Source organism: Oryx dammah, unplaced genomic scaffold (genome assembly GCF_014754425.2).
Source record: "Oryx dammah isolate SB20612 unplaced genomic scaffold, SCBI_Odam_1.1 HiC_scaffold_1, whole genome shotgun sequence".
In the NCBI taxonomy this organism is placed as follows: domain Eukaryota; kingdom Metazoa; phylum Chordata; class Mammalia; order Artiodactyla; family Bovidae; genus Oryx; species Oryx dammah.
Window position 1 is genome coordinate 49,591,306 of NW_024070185.1, and position 21,494 is coordinate 49,612,799.

The following is a 21,494-nucleotide window of genomic DNA, read 5'->3' on the forward strand; positions in this document are numbered from 1 at the left end:
GAGAAAAATAATTTTAGCAAAGCCCATGTGGTTTTCCCTGAAGCTTGTCATGTTCCAGGCAGAGCTCCTTGGAGGATAAGGGAGCCTTAGGGAACCTGTCCCTATATAGCCTACATCATTAGAATGCAGACCACTCAAATGCAAGTTACCTCTTTGTTGAACTATACCCCACCATCAGCCTGGTAGAAGCTATCTCTGTGAAAGTCAATCTATGCCAAAACCAATACAGAATTGTAAAGTAAAAATTAAAAATAAATAAATAAATTAAAAAAAAAAAGAACTCAGTAATGTATAGAAAAGAAACAAATGAATTTCTTTGGTATTAGAGATATGTTTGCTTTTCATTAACTCCTGGAACAACTGTAAATTTAGATTGTTATCAGACATAATACAAAAGGTATTGATATGACCATTTCTTTGGGGTTAACATACCAGTTCTGTGAATTTGGTAGATCCCTCTGACCATCCACAGTGAAGGCTGTCTGCAATACCTGTGGCCTTTACATGGTAATGTGTCCATCAGTTAGTGCCAGTAAACTGTATTTCTCAAAAGAGGCTCGGTCACCATTAGAAGATGACAAATAAGCAGTGCTCATATCTACAAAACTCCTGACTATGAACTGCACAATACTACAAAGGCTTTATGGAAAACTCTGTGCTGTCACTCAGTCGTGTCCAACTTTTTGTGACCCCAGGGACTGTAGCCTGCCAAGCTCCTCTGTCCATGGGATTTTCCACGCAAGAATACTGGAGTGGGTTGCCATTTCCTTCTCTGGGGGATCTTCCGGACCCAGCGATTGAACGGGCATCTCTTGTTTCCTCAACTGGCAGGCAGATTCTTTACCACTGACCCACTTGGGAAGTTTGGCAAACTCTAGTAATTAATATAGTGACAATAAACTTTCATCATTTTATCATGTTCATTATGGATAGAGATTCTGGTTTCAAAACTTTTCAGTGTCCTTTCTTACCATTCCAGATAGCCAAAGAGTCTTCTGAGCATTACACTATATATTTTATTATTTTTATTTTGTGTAATAATGGAAATTTTGTAGATTAATATACTGCTAAAATTATTTATATAGCATGCCTTGCCTGAAGGAAAAAAGTTTATTTTTCCCCCAGACCATTGGAAAATAGGAAATCAAGGCAGCTGTATATTATATATGTTTAGAGATTGCCTGTCTCTTACTAAATTGTGACAAATTTTAGAGGTGGCAGAGGCATTAATTTTTTTAGTATGTTTCTGATAGATCTTGTTAGTAAATAAAAGCCAAAAAGAGACATAGCAGTAGTTGAACACAAATAGTTGTTTTAAAACCACAAAACACACTAGATAGATCCCATAACATTATGCACATGGATATCTTATTTTATATTAAAGTTTAGTAGGACTACTATTACAATTACTAAATGTAGAAATAACAATGAAACTGCATATGAAACCCTTATTCAACACTTTGCTTTGCTCTCCCTTTTCTTTCAGTAAATCTGACATTATAAGCATAACTGGATCTCTGTGGACCTCTTAAATAATTTAAAGATGCTGAGCCTCATATTCTATAACCCAAAGATGCTGACATTATTTTAAATTAGGTTTTTACACTTAAAACGTATTGAAGTGCATTTGGGGAAGATGAAGTTTTGCTACCTGTGCTTTTTTTGTTGTTGTGAGAACAGTGTTCAGCAGTTAAGAGTTGGAATAAAATAATATCTCCATGGTTTGTTTTTAATTCCTTACCTCCAGTCAAATGACATGACCTAGGGTAACACACATGCAACAACCTGGTAATTTCAGAAAAATGGTTTGTTTTTAATTCTTTTCCTCAAGTCAAATGAAATAAGCCAGAGGTAACACACATATGACAACCTGGTAATTTTAGAATAAATTCTGAATGCAAAAAGAGTTGCTCACATCAAGTGAAAAATAGCAAAACTTAAACATTTTCTAAGAAAAGCAATAGTGTTCTTATTGAGTTTTACTATCCAATGAATTTGGATTTTGCTACAATTCAGAAGATGTCTGTGGCACACATATATGTAAGGGATCTTTGAAATGTCAATATGTGGCCATTTCTTTACCCCATGGCACCAGTTTTAATGGAGTTCAGCTGGCTGAACAGTCTGAAACCTAAGAAGTGTAGTCTTTTTGTCGGCACCTTCATCTCTTTCCACACAGAGGCAGAATGTCAATTCCATCCTATTCCCACATATAACTGCCACACATGGTTTTTAAGTCCCTAGGTTGTATGTATCTGGGTCAGAGGCAAAGCTCAAAGTTGAACTATGGCTTCAGACACGGCTTGGCCTCAATCAGAATTTTCCTTATGTGATCAGGCATGTTCCCCAGTTGCCACGCAATGCAACTTGGCAAGGGAGAAGGGGAGTTTTTTTAAAAAGGAAAAAAAAAAATCAAGAAATGGGCACCTGGCCAAGTTTTATAGACTGAAAATTGGAGCCCCTGAGAGAAACAAATGTTTGGAACTGCTAACCCTTCTGCCCTATCACATTCCAACTCAGTCAGATGGTCACACCCATCACTGCCAAAATATGCCATGTTATTGAGCACAGAGACAGGTTTCCAGCCTCACAGGATATAGGATCGTGTGCTGGGGATTCATATGAGTTCACAGGAAAGGTTCTTCATTTGCTTGTACCTGATGCCGAGGTTTCTAATGACTCCTTTTCTAAGCCACTCTTCTAGATTTTATTTCCCAGGAAATTTTAGATTCTATTCTCACCTAATTTTACTTATTACATTTTACTTGCATGAATCAAATTCAGGGTCACTAAACACAGGTTCAGTATCCAACAAAAACTATGTCCCAACTTTTTGCTATGTAACCAACTTAATTATTCCAAAGCTTAATGGTAACAAGAGAACAACCAGTTTAGTATATTCACTGTTCCCATGGAGGAATTCAGACAGCGACTAAAGGGGGTGGATTGTGTCTCCACCTTACCATCAACTGGGAAGACTCAGTCAGGGATGATACACAAGTGAGGTTTGAAGACCAGAGAACCTGTATGTGACCTATACAAGGTTCTAACAATAGAGGCCTCGGGGAAGTCAGACATGGAATTCAGGGCTCTGAGAGCAAGAATTCAAGTGATCAAAAATGAACATTCATCGCTTTTTATGACCTAACTCAGATATAATAGAATGTCAGTTCTATCATGTTTTTTTATTGGTTGAAGACAACACAGGCCCACTCAGATTAAAGTTGAGGGAACACAGAACCAAAATGTGGATTCAAAGAAAGTTCAAAAATTTTCAGTAGTGCTTTAAAACTACCAAAATCTACATATCTGTGATTATTAATGTGAATCTTCTTATATATTTTGCTTTCTTCATGCATTATTTCTGTAAACTGCCTATTCACATAGTTGCTCATTATTATCACTAATTATCACTCATTGATTATTGGAATCTTTATGTTTTTTATTCTGAATTTTTGAGAGTGAAATGAATGCAAGCATCTTCTCTTTGTATTTTAAGTTAGTTTGTGATATCTTTTCTGGTATTAAGTCAAATTAAAGTAAACAAAAACAAAATACCCAATGAGTAAATTTGACTGAGTATAGAAAAGAGATATTCTTCTCAATAGAAAGAAATAAATAATTAAGCCAAGAAAATATCTTAAACATGTTAGATGGGGTTTTGACCGTTGTATAGCAAGGAAATGTCTTGGCTGGCAATCATTCGGGGAGAAATTCAAGTCAGCCAGAAATGGTGGAAGAACACTGGACTTAGATTTTCTATCTGCTAGAGAAGGGACCTTAGGAAAATCACTTAATTCCCCAGACATGTGTTTACTCATCTTCCAGCGCAAACTATACTGAGTGATAGGTTCTGTTACAATGCTATTAGAAGAATTAACTCATATGGCATACAAACATGTTTTGGGAATGTAGAACGCTGTACAAGGGTGAAGCACTATCATCTACTTTCTCCTGTGGGCCCTATAACAGTGTAAAGTTGTCATTCCTTCCAGAGGCAGTTCTTTATAAAATAGTAAAGTGAGTTCATGACTTAAGCCTTCAACAATTGGTGGATTTGTTTTGTTGTATTTTGTTTGGGGTATGTTTTAACAGCTCTATTGACACATAATTCATATACCATACAATTCATCCATTTAAAATGTATAATTTTTTCACATTTATAGGGTCATGCAACCATCATTATAATCTAATTTAGAACATTGTCATCACTAGAAAGAAAAATAAAAAAGAACATTAGCAATCAGTCTGCATTCCTTTTGGACAAACCCTCACTCGTGGCTCTAGGCAATCACTAATCAATTTTCTGTCTCTATGGATCTGCCTGTTCAGAACATTTTATATAGACTGAATCACACAATATGTGATATTTGGGGACTGGCTTCTTTCACTTAGCATAATGTTTTCAAGGTTTGAGTTGCAGCATGTATCAGTACTTAATATTCTTTCTGTGGCAGTATGTATCAGTACTTAATATTCTTTCCGTGGCTGAATAATATTCCATTGTAATTTTCCATTCCATTTTTGTTTACCCATTCATCAGGTGAGGAACATCTGAGTTGTTTCAATTTTTTACTACTATGAATAATGTTGTTATGAATACTCATGTGTAAGTTTTTGTGTGGACATATGTTTTTCTTCCTCTTGAGTAAATATCTTAGAGTAGAATTTCTGGATGGTAAAGCATCTGCCTACAATGTGGGAGACCTGGGTTCGATCCCTGGGTTGGGAAGATCCCCTGGATAAAGAAATGGCAACCCACTCCAGTATTCACACCTGGAAAATCCCATGGACCAAGGAGCCTGCTGGGCTACAGTCCATCGGGTCGCAAAGAGTTGGACACGACTGAGCGACTTCACTTCACTTCACTTCATGGTAACTCTATTAAGCTTTGGAGGAACTTTCAGACTCTTCTACATCATTTATATGCCCACCGGCAATGAATGAGGGTTCCAATTTCTCCACACTCTATAAGTTTTGTTGTCATCTCTCCTTTTTATTAGAGCCACCCTGGTATATTTAAAATAATACACTATTGTGATTGTGATTTGCATTTCCTAATAATGTTGAGCATCTTTCCACATGCTTCTTGGCAATTTGTATATCTGCATTGGAGACACATCTATCCAGATGCTTTGGTTATTTATTAATTGAGTTATTTGTCTTTTAAACTTTTAACTATAAAAATTTTTATACTTTTTTTTTATAAATACCCTTATCAGATTAATTATTTCTAAATATGTTCTGTTCTATGGGTTGCCTTTTTACTTTCTTCATGGTATCATTTGCAGCAAAAAAAAGTTACAGCAAATTACTTTTGCAATTCAAAATTATTTTGATTAGTCCAAATTATTTTTCCTTTTGTTGCTTATGCTTTGGGAGTTGAATCTAGAAATCACTGCTTAACTCAAAATCAAGAAGATTTACCGTATGTTCTTTCCTAAAGTTTCACCATTCTGCTGCTGCTGCTAAGTCACTTCAGTTGTGTCCAACTCTTTGTGACCCCATAGATGGCAGCCCAACAGGCTTCACCGTCCCTGGGATTCTCCAGGCAAGAACACTGGAGTGGGTTGCCATTTCCTTCTCCAATGCATGAAAGTGAAAAGTGAACAGTCGTGTCCGACTCTTCGCGACTCCATGGACTGCAGCCTACCAGGCTCCTCCATCCATGGGATTTTCCAAGCAAGAGTACTGGAGTGGGGTGCCATTGCCTTCTCTGAACATTTAGGTTTATAAAATATTTTGAGTTAATTTCTGGGTATGATTTGAGATGTGTCCAAATTCATTATTTTGCATGTAGATATCCAGTTCTCCTTGTTTTTGTTGTTGAAAAGACTATTGTTCTTCATTGAATTATCTTGGCACCCTTGTCAAAAATCAGTTGACCATAAATTTATGGTTTTACCTTCTTTCAACTCTGTTGATCTATAGTCTCTTTTCATGCCAATAATATAGTATCTTGATTTTTAGATTTTTATTAAGTTTTGAAGTTAGGAACCAAGGGTCTTCCAACATTTTTCTTTTTCAAAACTGCTTGAGTTATTCTGGGTCTTTTAAATTTCCATATGAATTTTATAATCAGCTTGTCAATTTCTGTAAGGAACCCAGTTGAAATTTTATTAGGATTGTACAGATTAATTTGGAGATATTGCCATCTTAATATTAAATTTTCCAATTCATGAACCTAGAATTCTGTCATTTATTTAGATCTTCTTTAATTCATTTCAACATTTTCTAGTTTTCAGTGCACAAGTCTTACATATTTGTGTTAAATTTGCACCTAACTATTTTATTCTTTTAATGCTATTGTTTAGGAATTATTTTCTAAATTTCTTTTTTTGAATGTTCACTGACAAAAATTCAGTTGAATTTGTAGAGTTATGTTGTATCCTGAAACCTGGCTGAATTCATTTATTAGTTCTAATAGCTTTTGGTGGATTCCTTAGGATTCTCTCTATACAAAATCACATCATCTGCAAACAGAGATGAATTCCCTTCTTCCTTTCCAATCTTTATTTTTTTATTTCTTTTTCTTCCCTAATTCCCCTGATTAGAACCTTCGACAATTAGTGTTTAATTAAGTCAGAAGTGAAATTTTGCTGCCTCAAGAGAAAATAGTCTTAGAGAAAGGATAGTAATGGTAAATGCAGAGTAAGTATATTTACTTATTTTTGCTATGACTATTTTAGTGGACTTGGGATTTTAGTTGTTCATTTGTTGTTGATTTTCATTACAGTTCATTACATTTATATTACATTTTTATTTGTATGTTTATACCTCACTTTATTTCCTTAGAGATATTAAGGGACCTAATAAGTGGTGTAAGAGAAGGAAACAATGCTGCAGGCCTGTCAGAATTCCAGTTTGCTCAGGTTGTCACAACTGTTCCAGGGCCATTCTTGTTTCATACCTAGTTTAATTAAATGGTCTACTAAAATCTGATGCCTGAAAAGTAAGTGTATTTTTCAACATAGAAACAGCCAAGGTCATCTGGATCATTGTAATTTTAGAAATGTATAGAAATTCTCATAAATAGAGAAAAGTAATCAAGCCTACAAACCTCAAAATACAAGTTGTTGTCATATATTAATCATTAAGTTTGAATAAGCAAAAGAATCTAAATTTGTTTAATATCTTGTTGCATCTTCATGAGGCATATTGTTGGCTTTCCACTTTGCTTTCACTAGTTCATCTATGTATGTAATTTATTTTTAGAGCTACATACTTTCCTCAAAAAAGTTCTCCAATTTAGAATCTCATGGACAGAGTCGCTGGTGGGCTACAGCCCATGGGTCGCAAAGAATCGGAGACAAATGAGTAACTAACAAGTAGTAGTTACAGCACAGGGAATTATATTCAATGTCTTATGATAAACCATAATGGAAAAGAATACAAAAACAAATATATGTATAACTGAATCACTTTGTATTATACCAGAAATTAACACAACATTGTAACTCAACTACACTTCAATAAATTAAAAAAAAAAAAGTTCTCCAATTTATCTTATGAATTCAGTACTCAGTTAATCTGCAGATCATTGATAAAACTCCTCTAAAAGAGGGGCATTCATTTCATTTTTTTTAAATATATGTATATTTAGAAATAAATAAAGATCATGGTAATAAGTGAAACAAAACTAATATGCATGCACAAAAATTATTCTCACATTGCTTTCTCCTTCCAATCACTGACCTCCTCCTTCTTCCATCACAGTGAAAAGTAATTCTTGATAGCAGCAAAGTTTGCAATCCTCTGCACTCATGTAAACACAAACACACATACACACATACTAATCACTGAGTTTAGACTGGAGATTTTAAACAAAGTTAAAAACACCCAAAGCACATTATAGTAATTGCTTTTGTTATTTAATAGTATAATATGTGACATCCAAGTCAGGAGCGGCGGCCAAGAGGCGATACCCCATGTGCAAGGTCAGGAGTGGTGGCTGTGAGGGGACACCCCGAGTCCAAGGTCAGGAGCGGCAGCCGTGAGAGATGGCAAACAGGAGATGTCGAGAATGATCATTGACATTCTAGGAATCAGCAAACTAAAATGGACTGGAATAGGTGAATTTAACTCAGATGACCATTATAACTACTACTGTGAGCAGGAATCCCTTAGAAGAAATGGAGCAGTCATCATAGTCAACAAAAGAGTCCAAAATGCAGTACTTGGATGCAATCTCAAAAATGACAGAATGATCTCTGTTCGTATCCAAGGTAAACCATTCAATATCATAGTAATCCAAGTCTATGCCCCGACCGGTAATGCTGAAGAAACTGAAGTTGAATGGTTCTATGAAGACCTACAAGACCTTTTAGAACTAACACCCAAAAAAGATGTCCTTTTCATTATAGGGGACTGGAATACAAAAGTAGGAAGTCAAGAAACACCTGGAGTAACAGGCAAATTTGCCCTTGAAGTACAGAATGAACCAGGGTAAAGGTTTAAGGAGTTTTGCCAAGAGAACACACTGGTCATAGCAAACACCCTCTACCAACTACACAAGAGAAGACTACACATGGACATCACCAGATGGACAACATCAAAATCAGATTGATTATATTCTTTGCAGCCAAAGATGGAGAAGCTCTATACAGTCAGTAAAAACAAGACTCTGGCTCATATCATGAGCTCCTTATTGCCAAAGATGGAGAAGCTCTATACAGTCAGTAAAAACAATGACTCTGGCTCATATCATGAGCTCCTTATTGCCAAATTGAGATTTAATTGAAGAAAGTAGGAAAAACCCCTAGACCATTCAGCTATGACCTAAATCAAATTCTTTATCATTAAACAGTGAAAGTGAGAAATAGATTTAAGGGACTAGATCTGATAGAGTGCCTGATGAACTATAGACAGAGGTTCGTGACATTGTACAGGAGACAGGGATCAAAACCATCCCCAAGAAAAAGAAATGCAAAAAAAAGCAAAATAGGTGCCTGAGGAGGCCTTACAAATAGCTGTGAAAAGAAGAGAAGCAAAAAGCAAAGGAGAAAAGGAAAGATATAAGCATCTGAATGCAGAGTTCCAAAGAATAGCAAGGAAAGATAAGAGAGCCTTCCTCAGTAATCAGTGCAAAGAAATAGAGGAAAATAATACAATGAAAAAGACTAGAAAATCTCTTCAAGAAAATTAGAGATACCAAAGGAACATTTCATGCAAAGATGGGCTCAATAAAGGACAGAAATGATACGGACCTAACAGAAGCAGAAGATTTAAGAAAATGTGGCAAGAATACACAGAAGAACTGTACAAAAAAGATCTTCATGATCCAGATAATCACGATGGTGTGATCATTCACCTAGAGCCAGAAATCCTGGAATGCAGTCAAGTGGGCCTTAGGAAACATCATTACAAACAAAGCTACTGGATGTGATGGAATTCCAGTTGAGCTATTTCAAATCCTAAAAGATGATTCTGTGAAAGTGCTGCACTCAATATGCCAACAAATTTGGAAAACTCAGCAGTGGCCACAGGACTGGAAAAGGTCAGTTTTCATTCCAATCCCAAAGAAAGGCAATGCCAAAGAATGTTCAAACTACCGCACAATTGCATTCATCTCACATGCAAAAAGTAATGCTCAAATTTCTCCAAGCCACGCTTCAGCAATACATGAACCATGAACTTCCAGATGTTCAAGCTGGTTTTAGAAAAGGCAGAGGAACCAGAGATCAAATTGCCAACATCTGCTGGATCATCCAAAAGTAAAAGAGTTCCAGAAAAACATCTATTTCTGCTTTATTGACTACGCCAAATCCTTTGACTATGTAGATCACAATAAACTGTGGAAAATTCTGAAAGAGAAAGGAATACCAGAGCACCTGACCTGCCTCTTAAGAAATCTGTATACAGGTCAGGAAGCATCAGTTAGAACTGGACATGGAACACCAGACTGGTTCCAAATAGGAAAATGAGTACGTCAAGGCTGTATATTGTCACCCTGCTTATTTAACTTGTATGCAGAGTACATCATGAGAAACACTGGGCTGAATGAAGCACAAGCTGGAATCAAGTTTGCCAGAATAAATATCAATAACCTCAGATATGCAGATGACACCACTCTTATGTCAGAAAATGAAGAACTAAAGAGCCTCTTGATGAAAGTGAAAGAGGAGAGTGGAAAAGTTGACTTAAAGCTCAACATTCAGAAAACGAAAATCATGGCATCTGGTCCCATCAGTTCATGGGAAATAGATGGGGAAACAGTGGAAACAGTGTCAGACTTTATTTTGGGGGGCTCCAAAATCACTGCAGATGCTGACTGCAGCCATGAAATTAAAAGACACTTACTCCTTGGAAGAAAGTTATGACCAACCTAGATAACATATTCAAAAGCAGAGACATTACTTTGCAAACAAAGTTCCGTTTAGTCAAGGTTATGGTTTTTCCAGTGGTCATGTATGGATGTGAGAGCTGGAATTTAAAGAAAGCTGAGTGCCTAAGAATTGATGCTTTTGAACTGTGGTGTTAGAGAAGACTCTTGAGAGTCCCTTAGAATGCAAAGAGATCCAACTAGTCCATCCTAAAGGAGATCAGTCCTAGGTGTTCACTGGAAGAACTGATGCTGAAGCTGAAACTCCAATATTTTGGCCACCTGATGCAAAGAGCTGACTCATTTGAAAAGACCCTGATGATGGGAAGGATTGAGGGCAGATGGAGAAGGGGACAATAGAGAATGAGATATTTGGATGACATCAGCGACTCAATGGACATGAGTTTGGGTAGACTCTGGGAGTTGGTGATGGACAGGGAGGCCTAGCATGCTGCAGTCCGTGGCGTCACAAAGAGTCGGACATGACTGAGCGACTAAACTCAGTATAATGTGAACAATCTTCCAATTCAAAACAGCTGTCTTTAATTCATTGCTTTATTTTTTGTAATAGTTATATACTTAATAGCAGGACATTCCTTAATGATTCAAGCTGCTTCCAGTTTTAGCCACAGCAAAAATCAAGTATATACATATATCTCTTTGGGATTTTCATTTTTTCTTAATTTTTTTGGCCTATATTTGTCCATCATTCTATTGCTTTCCTCCTCTAGTTACTAATTTGTAGCAGGCTTTGTATGATAAAGATATTTATATTGTGTCTATCATTTGCCTTTCATTTTTTTGGCTTACTTTGACGTTATAAAATAGTATCTCGTATCAAGACTAATTTCTTGATTACATATTCAAATGTATCCTCTATGCATTCTATGTTTCCTGCCTAATATAAAAAGATAGACAAATGATAGATAAATATATGTAGATAGATGGATGTATATATATTTATGCTGATTAAGCAAATAATTTGTTTCAAAGGACATACTAGAATTTGCAAATACAGGTTGCTTCTGAGAAGAACTGAAAGGTATTTACTTCCCCCTGTATGCCTCCTTTTGCTATTTGAATTATTAGAATATTTAAATAGTATTGCAAACTGACAAAAGGTACAATCTCTGAAATCAGAATGCTAGATTAAAATCTCTACTCTGATACTTATTGGCTGTGGGAATAGATTCACTTACCTGAGTTCAGACATTCCTCTAGAAACTAACTCTCTTGGAACATTTTTAACACATTTAAGCATTTTCAATATTGTCTATTCACTTTAGTTGTTCTTCAGCTGTACATTTTATTCAAATAATCAAAGACCTTGGTTGTCTTATGTCTGACTTGAATAGTAAAAATTCCACTGCTTTGACAGTGAGCTTCTTACTGGAGAGACACACCTGTACACACACACATCCATTAAAAGTCTACTTATTCATGTTTTATGAAAGGTTTTTATGAAGGACAAATATTAAATTTAATTCAATATTTTCAACACCTATGAAAATAATCTTAATTGTAGAATTCTACTTCTTTGATTCATTGTTTTTATTGTTTAGTTGTCAAGTTGTCTCCAACTCTTTTGTGACCCCCATGGACTGCAGTCCACCAGGCTCCTCTGTCCATGGAATTTTCCAGGCAAGGATACTGGAGTGGATTGCCATTTCCTTCTGCGGGGGATCTTCCTGACCCAGGGATCAAACCTATGGTTCCTGCCACATCTCCTGCATAACAGGCAGATCCTTTACCATTCAGCCACCAGGGAAGCCCTCTTTGATTTATCCCTCTAGTTAATTTCAAATATAGGTTTCATAATATTCATCCATTGTTAAATTACTGACATGAACTTCACACATCAACTTGCTGATATTTAATTTAGATATTTGTATTAACATTCATAAGTGAGATTGGTATGTAGTCTTTATTGTTCAGTTTCACTTTCAAGGTTATATTGGTTGAATACAAAAGCAGACTTTGAATCTTTTATTCATTCTCTATAGTCTGAAACTTAACATTTGAGTTCTCAAGTTGATAATCATTTGGTAGGCAATGGCACCCCACTCCAGTACTCTTGCCTGGTAAATCCCATGGATGGAGGAGCCTGGTAGGCTGCAGTCCATGGGGTCACTAAGAGTTGGACACGACTGAGCGACTACACTTTCACTTTTCACTTTCATGCATTGGAGAAGGAAATGGCAACCCACTCCAGTGTTCTTGCCTGGAAAATCCCAGGGACAGGGGAGCCTGGTGGGCTTCCGTCTATGGGGTCGCACAGAGTCGGACACCACTGAAGCGACTTAGCAGCAGCAGCAGCAGCAGGATTCATGTATAAAACTCTGTGGTCCAGTGCTTTATGGAAAGAAGTAGCCCTTTGAAACTTCATTAATTTTTTTTAACTTTACCAGTGTTTTTTCTATGGTAAATGATTTACTTTGATTTTATATCTCATGGTTAGTTTTGGTAAATTATTATCATCACCGTTAATTTATTATATTGTCAATTTCTTTCAGATTAAAAATATACTTGCATAGAATTGAAATAAAGTGTTATTTTATTCAAAGCTCATTATCCCTTAAAACTTTTCAATATCTATTTTCTTTTCATCTTTGGTCCTGAAAGTCAAATCTATTCATTTTTAATTTTTAAAAAAGAATTGCTTATTGGATTCACATAATAATTCTTGTTTTCCCCATACTTTAGTCCATTGACTTCTACTTCCTAAAGACTTAATATTCTGAGGTGGCTATCATCAATTTATTTTTATTCTTTAGGTTTTAACAATACAGCTTTATAAAGGGTATGGGTATAACTGAGCCCTATTTCAAGGATTCCTCCATAGATCCTGATACATGGTGCTTCATTTAGTTTTTGAAATATTTTATAACTGTATTTCTTCTGTGGCATAAAAGTTGTTTAAACGGATTTTTATAATCTGTTCTCTAGTTTCTAGGGCAGGGTTTTACTTTTCCTACAAAAAGATACAGTTATTGATATGCCTTATTAGTTAAATTAGATAGAATTTGGTTTGTCTTTCTTTACTTGATTATTCATGAACTGAGAAAAGTAAATTAAAGTCTCATATGATGTCTAGTCAAGGCTATGGTTTTTCCAGTGGTCATGTATGGATGTGAGAGTTGGACTGTGAAGAAAGCTGAGCACCGAAGAATTGATGCCTTTGAACTGTGGTGTTGGAGAAGACTCTTGAGAGTCCCTTGGACTGCAAGGAGATCCAACCAGTGCATTCTGAAGGAGATCAACCCTGGGATTTCTTTGGAAGGAATGATGCTAAAGCTGAAACTCCAGTACTTTGGCCACCTCATGCAAAGAGTTGACTCATTAGAAAAGACTCTGTTGCTGGGAAGGATTGGGGGCAGGTGGAGAAGGAGACGACAGAGGATGAGATGGTTGGATGGCATCACTGACTCGATGGATGTGAGTCTGAGTGAACTCCGGGAGTTGGTGATGGACAGGGAGGCCTGGTGTGCTGCGATTCATGGGGTCACAAAGAGTCGGACACGACTGAGGGACTGAATTGAACTGAGGATGTATATGTTTTCATTTCTCATGTACCACATCTTACTGGGTTGTATTTGTAATTAAATGATAATTTTTTAATAATATTATTTTATAAATTTAGTTTATTTTCTTTATATTACTTGATAGAATAAAAATAGTTAGTTAATATCAGTTTATTTTCTTATATCCCTTTTTAATGTAAATGAGATGCATTGACTAAAGGACCCCATGAGACAGTTTAAAGTACCTTTTTGACAAAGAATAAGAGAATTTATGGAGGTAGTTAGATGAAGCAGGAGGAACCACAGCATTCCCTCAATCCGCAATGTCCTTATGTCCCTACAGAGACATGGTTTCTATGAATATCACCTTCATGGAGTAAGTATTCCTCTGTTTTTAAGAAAGAAGTTTCCCTTTACCATGGCCACCCAGGGTTAGGAATCCTGGCTCCTTTCATCAGATACAAGAAACTGGTACAAAACAGCTTTAGCATATCCTTCAGTGTTTAGGGAGAGATAAGTAGAGCAAAAATCAGTTTCCCAGGTTTATCATCCTTCAATCAAAACAAACCAAAGGCCTAGCTAAACTCTGCTTCAGCAGCCCTTTTCAATGATTTTAATCTTGAATCTTCTTTGTCTGAATTTTTTCTGTCCTTCATTTTTAATTTTACATTAGTCTGCTATATTTTTATCCATTTTTAATATTTTCAATCCTCTTCTGTTCTTAAAAATAACAAAATATTTAATTTCATGTTCTTTATACCACTCTGTTTATTTGATATAGAAATATATACAAATTTCCTGATATAACTAACACCCAAGTTATTTTCACTCCATCATATTTATTGTTTTACACATTTATTTATTATATAACATATTTTATCATTAAGAGTCCTTTCTTTACCTTTCATTAATTTTGTCAGCTCAGTCAAATGTTTTTTCATTTCCTCTTCCTCCCTTTTCCCTCTGTTAATTTTACAGTACTTCTATGCACTTTAGTTTTACTAACAGCCATTATCAAACCTATATTACCATATTATTTTATCAAAATTAATAGCTATGGTCCTTCTAATATCTTTTGCTTACTCTTCCTAATTCCTATAGTTTCACTGAGCTGAAATCCCTTAAAATCAAGATTTCCTATTAATAGAGCAGTCCAAGAGAGCGGGAAAGGATCTCTCTCCTTTCCAAACACATGTATATGCTAAAAAACAAAATGTCCCTTTTAAAACACTTAGGAAATGTTGATATATAGAAAGCTATCAGAAGCGAAGGGAGAAACAAAACAATGATTTTTTTTATTTAGCAAAGTAAAGGGGCTCACAAGAGTATAGACACTAAGGCTTCAATGCCCACGTGGGGAGGATGTCCAGGGCATAGGACGACTGCGTGTGACAGACAGACGGCGATCATAAAGGACAGCTCTGTTTCTGATATAAGAAACCAAGAATTCTCCCTTCACGCTTCAAGAAGGAAATGAAATGCTTCTTCTCAGGGTCATGGGTAGAAATAGATTCAACCCAAGAAAACTCTCAGTGCAGAACTTCTCAAACTAGAGGTCAGTCACCTGGAAATCTTGCTAAAATTCAGATTCTAATTTGGCACGACTCAAGATTCTGCATTTCTAATGAGGTGCCCACAACTTAAACGGCATTCGTGAGTCTGAATGAACACCACCCTGAGGAAATGAAGCCTCCAAGCTTAGTATAAAAGCTGGCCTGTAGTTGTTTCAAGGTAATAAGAATAAAACCTAGAATGTGGATGACTGAGCCACATTCCTGCCGTATTTCACCTTTCAAGTGAGATTTGCATATAATCAACTTGTAACATAGACATGAAAAAAAGTGTCTAAATTTATTTCTGGAGTATCACAGGAAAAAAAAAAATGATTCTTTAGAATTCTTTCAGGACAAATCCTGAAGCATAAATACAAGATTGCTTAAATTTTGGACAAATCTTTTTATGCATATACTTTATATGATTTACTTTATCCTTTCGATGAGTTACGTAGTCTAAAAATGAATTTAGTAAGAGTGTTTCAAATTTTGACAGCAACTTGATAGCTGTCTGAATCATAATGTTGAGAGTTAACCTAAGAAGAGATAAAATTTTAGTGACAATTAAAATCATGAACGTACTAAAGATAAGCACTCTATTAAAAGTAATATGTGAGAGGTTCCTTGTCTTCTGTTTTCGGCATATAATCTGTAGGAAAGCATAATATTAAGAAACTTTAGAAAGTTGATTTGTCTGGTTATACTTAGAGAGATTACAGTGTTTTTTCTTTTTGTTTTTCAGAGATAACTAGTTTTGAGAACTAGAAGACCAATATGCTACATCCTCAAAGAGTTTCTTGCCACTTTGTTTTTTCTATTTTCTTTTTGGCTGAGTCATATGTTTCTTCTCTAAGGTCATGAAGCCTCAGAGATAGGACAAGATTAAAATACCTCCAAATTCTGCCCATTCATTGCTTCAGTAAAAATACCAAGTATTCTCCATCTCTTCTCAATTCGATAATCTTCTCCACAGTTCAAATGATTAAGACCAACAATTTTTCTATCCTTCACAAATGCTGGGTGAATAAATAAAATCAAAATCAAAATTCTAGGCCTGTTCTTGGCATATTGATCCATTAGTTGATATAATTTTGAGCTAGGCTTCAGGGATATTTGGAGTCCCATCACAAATTTAGACTTGACTAAGTTTTCTTGCTTTGTTGAGGTATGAAATAATAAGGAAACAGACCTTCAGATAGGGAAAACAGAACAGGTGGTTATTGCTTCTAAAGCTAGAATATGTGTAGGCTGTAGATGGACTTCAAGCAGAGGGTGTCACTCGGAAAGTGAGGTAGGATTTCGGGAAAGCTACAGGGGTACCTACGCATACGGCAGTTAATGAAGCGCATTTGGGGAGGGCCTGCAGCTGCAATTCCACGTTGTCAAGGACTGTGGGTTTAGCTCCACCAACATAGTAGATGCTTTCAGTCTTTGTGAAAGATTAAAAGTTAAGTGTTTTCAGTTGTCACTACAGTCAGACAACTAATTAATTGGAATATATTCTGAATGTGCTTCCATAGGAGTACATGCATCATGATAAAGTTGCCTGACCCTGGAAAAATATTTGAAGAAATGAAAGAATACCCTGGATTTACATAGTACTTCATAGTTTTGGAAAGAGTTTAAAAACAAAGCCAACAAAAGATGCTGCATGTCCGTCATCTTTGATCTTCACAACCACCCCGTGAAAAAGAGGAGAGTGGGATTCAGAAAGGCTACTTGACTTTCCTAAAGTCAGTTAGTAAGTTTTCAAGTCAAGGACTCGATCTTCAGGCTACTCTTCAGTTTAAAGGTCTTCTGTCCTCAGGTCCAATGCATTTTCTATTTTACATAACACTTAGCAGTTATTTTAACACAACACATTTCAGAAAAGTACACTATTTAAACAGAATAGGGCCAGCAAAATGGTACCAGGAGTTTTATTGGTTGAATTTCCTTTCCCCAGAGGTAAGTGGGCAAATGGGGTAGGAATAATCTATCTTCTGCTGTCTCTGTTTCTCTCTTTTTCCCTCCATCATTCTCTCGCTCCTTCTCCTGCTGTTTGTTTTAACTTTTTCAAGAAAAACATTCACATTAAACTGAATTTTCTCATGTGGACATCAATATTCAGAAAGATAATTACCTCTCTTGATTTTAAAGTGACTTTTTCATCTGTATTTTTCTCAAACTTCTATACCTTACCTCAGGGTGAGCTTAAAATTCATCACTGAGGACTTTGTGCCTTTGGAGATATAAAGAACTAAATAGACATTTCTCCAAAGAAGACATACGGATGGCTAACAAACACATGAAAAGATGCTCAACATCACTCATTATCAGAGAAATGCAAATCAAGACCACAATCAAGTACCATTTCACGCCAGTCAGAATGGCAGCAATCCAAAAGTCTACAAGCAATAAATGCTGGAGAGGGTGTGGAGAAAAGGGAACCCTCTTACACTGTTGGTCAGAATGCAAACTAGTACAGCCACTATGGAGAACAGTGTGCAGATTCCTTTAAAAAAATGGAAATAGAACTGCCTTATGACCCAGCAATCCCACTGCTGGGCATGCACATAGAGGAAACCAGAATTGAAAGAGACACGTGTACCCCAATGTTCATCACAGCACTTTTTATAATAACCAGGACATGGAAGCAACCTAGATGTCCATCAGCAGATGAGTGGATAAGAAAGCTGTGGTACATATACACAATAGAGTATTACTCAGCCATTGAAAAGAATACATTTGAATCAGTTCTAATGAGGTGGATGAAACTGGAGCCTATTATACAGAGTGAAGTAAGCCAGAAAGAAAAACACCAATACAGTATACTAACACATATATATGGAATTTAGAAAGATGGTAACGATAACCCTGTATGCGAGACAGCAAAAGAGACACAGATGTATAGAACAGTCTTTTGGACTCTGTGGGAGAGGAAGAGGGTGGGATGATTTGGGAGAATGGTATTGAAACATGTATAATATCATATATGAAATGAATCACCAGTCCAGGTTCGATGCATGATACTGGATGCTTGGGGCTGGTGCACTGGGACGACCCAGAGGGATGGTACGGGGAGGGAGGAGGGAGCGGGGTTCAGGATGGGGAACACGTGTATACCTGTGGTGGATTCATGTTGATGTATGGCAAAACCAATACAATATTGTAAAGTAATCAACCTCCAATTAAATACATTTATATTAAAAAAAATAAATTTAAAAAAAAAGGAAAACTATAATCAAAAGTTTATGTTTAAAAACAATGTTTAGGGCTTCCCTGGTGGCTCAGTGATAAAGAATCTGCCTGCCCATGCAGGAGAGACATGTTCGATCCCTGGTCTGGGAAGATTCCACATGCCTCGGAGCAACTAAGCCTGTACACTGCCCCTGTTGAGCTGGTGTTCTAGAGCCTGCCAGCCGCAGCTATTGAAACCTGCGTGCCCTAGAGCCCATGCTCTGCAACAAAAGAAGCAACTGCAATGAGAAGCCTGTGCCAAGTCCATGAACTAGAAAGTACCCCCACTCTCCACAACTAGAGAAGAGCCTGCACAGCAATAAAGACTCAGCACAGTCAAAAATAAATTAATTAACAAAAAAAGTAAATTTTAAATACTCAAACCAAAGAAGTATTGCCCTAGATAAATATCATATGCTATCACTTATGAGTGGAATCTTTAAAAAATGACATAAAGGAACTTATTTACAAAACAGAAATAGATCCACAGACACAGAAAACAAGCTTATGGTTACCAAAGGGGAACAGGATTTTGGGAGTGATAAATTAGCAATATGGGAGTAACAGATACACAATACTACACATGAAATATGTAAGCAACAGATTTCGCACAGGGAGCTATATTCACTATCTTGTAATACCATATTATGGAAAATAATCTGAAAAGATATACATATCTATATAACTGAATCACTTTACTGTATACTTGAAACTAATACAAAATATTTTAAATCAATTATACTCCAATTTTTTTAAGAAAAAGCACATCCAAAAAGTCATATGTTGATACTATTTCAAAAATAAAGTGGTTGCTAAACTATAAAACACTTCAAAAAGTTACAATCCCACTTAGGTTTTTTATTTCATTTTTTTCAACAATTTGGGTTCATTAATTAAGTGTTTCATACACTGATATAGGCTTTGTGCTCAAACAAAAGGGAATTTCAATGAAGAATGCACTATAATCATGCAAATTTCCTGCTTTTCATATTCATAAACCCTACACTCAACAAAGCTCCTATTACAGTGTCAGAGACATACCTCAAGAATGTCTAGTAGGAGAAAAAGGTGGCAGAGTCAGCAAACCCTTCAAATTGAAACTTTAAAAGAAAATTAGGAAACGTTTAAACTACACAAGCAAATACAGCAGTATCTCTCAACAACTATACTGCACACCTCAGTGGGGTCAGTAAAGAGAATAATGTAACCTGACCACAGGGCCCGGAAACAAGTGGATAACAGCTGAATCCAGTCTCCCCTTGAATGTTCTCTTTACTAGAGGAGAGGATGCTCTGTCTGTGCAGAAAACAGCAGGGTAGCTGCACGCTCCTTCAGGTGCAACCAGAGAGGTACCTGTGTTTTGTTAAAAGCAACCTGAGGTCTGAGAGAAGCTCAGGGGATCAAAGACCAACGTTGGAGTAGATAAGTGTCAGGGCAGAACACAGGGAAGACATGTCACTGGAAATCATTCACCTTCCTAAAATAAAATAAAGCATTTGTTACATGGCTCTGTAACTCTCTTTTATTTTAGTTAGCTTTCCAAACAGGCATAGAAATAGGTGGAACAATAACTAGCTTCCTGGATGCTTGTGTGGTTGGGAACTTTACCAGTCCTGCTGCTGCTGACACATCCCTTTACAGAACACACCACAGCCAACGCCAAGCTCTTCTGAGACAATGAAGCGGAAGGTGAGGCTTTAATTAAAGGAGGAGAGAGAAGAGGAGGAGCAGGTGGAGAGAAAGGAGGAAGAGAAAAAGTCTCAGTGCTGTGATTTACTGAAAGCCAAGGAACCTACTGCTCCAAATATTTTCTACTGCCACTCCCACGTGGAAGCACACAATGTCATTTCTTAAATTCTTATCAATAACAAATTGTTTTAGCACACCCTAGGACTTGAAGGTGGGTTGGGAGAAAAGAAACGTGAAAGCATTCCCAAAATATCACAGGGCTGGCAGGGAGAGAAGATAGGAGGGAAGAGAAGCTGGAGGAGCAGGGTGTTAGAGCATGGTGCTGGGGAAACAGTGTCCTGGATGGAGAGATGTCTGTATATTGTGCACAACTTGCTGTAGAATAAGTTCTCACCTTGTTAAGAGATCAAGGAGAAGGTAGTGACTATTACTGAAATGAAAACTTAAGCAAACCCTGCAAATTCAAAGGAGAAAGTGTGAACATAGAGCATCTTGATCAAACCAACAATAATTGAGAGAAAGAAAAATACAAAGGATACAAAATACCAAAATGTAGGAAAAGATGAAACAAAAAACAGAGAAGAGAGAGGACTTATGTGCTCAAAATATACTTTTGAATGAGTTTTTTTATTATTTTAAATGATACAACAATGTGTGTTTTCATAGCAATGTTGAATACTCATGAAAATGTAGGCTCTATGACAATAGTTCTCAAAGTCTGATTCCCAGATCTGGGAACTCATTAGAAATGGAAATCTAGGAATGGATAAGATCCTAGACTGTGAATACAGGGCCAGAAGTCTATTTTTAACAAGTCTTCCTTATGATTTTGTTTATTTTAGGACTTAAAAGAGGGTATAGACATACTAGTAGTCTCAGTAGCCTAAAGGCAGCACTCTGCCAAAGAGACACTGATTTGGGTTATAGTAAGGGAAAACATACCAGAGGCAGGAAAAGGTAGAGAAATTTGAAGGAATATGGTTGAGCCACTAACTATTATCTACTATAGTTCCCCAAAAGAGTTTGTTTTTTAACATCCGTTTCAGAAAAGAGAAACCAAACCAAACATTATTCATATGTTCAAGAAAGTCGTCTAAGTCTTTGGGTTAAAGCAGTCTTGAATTTCCCAGCTCTGTCATTTAGAAATTGGGATGACATTAGGCAATTCGTTTAATTTCTGTAAGTCACAGT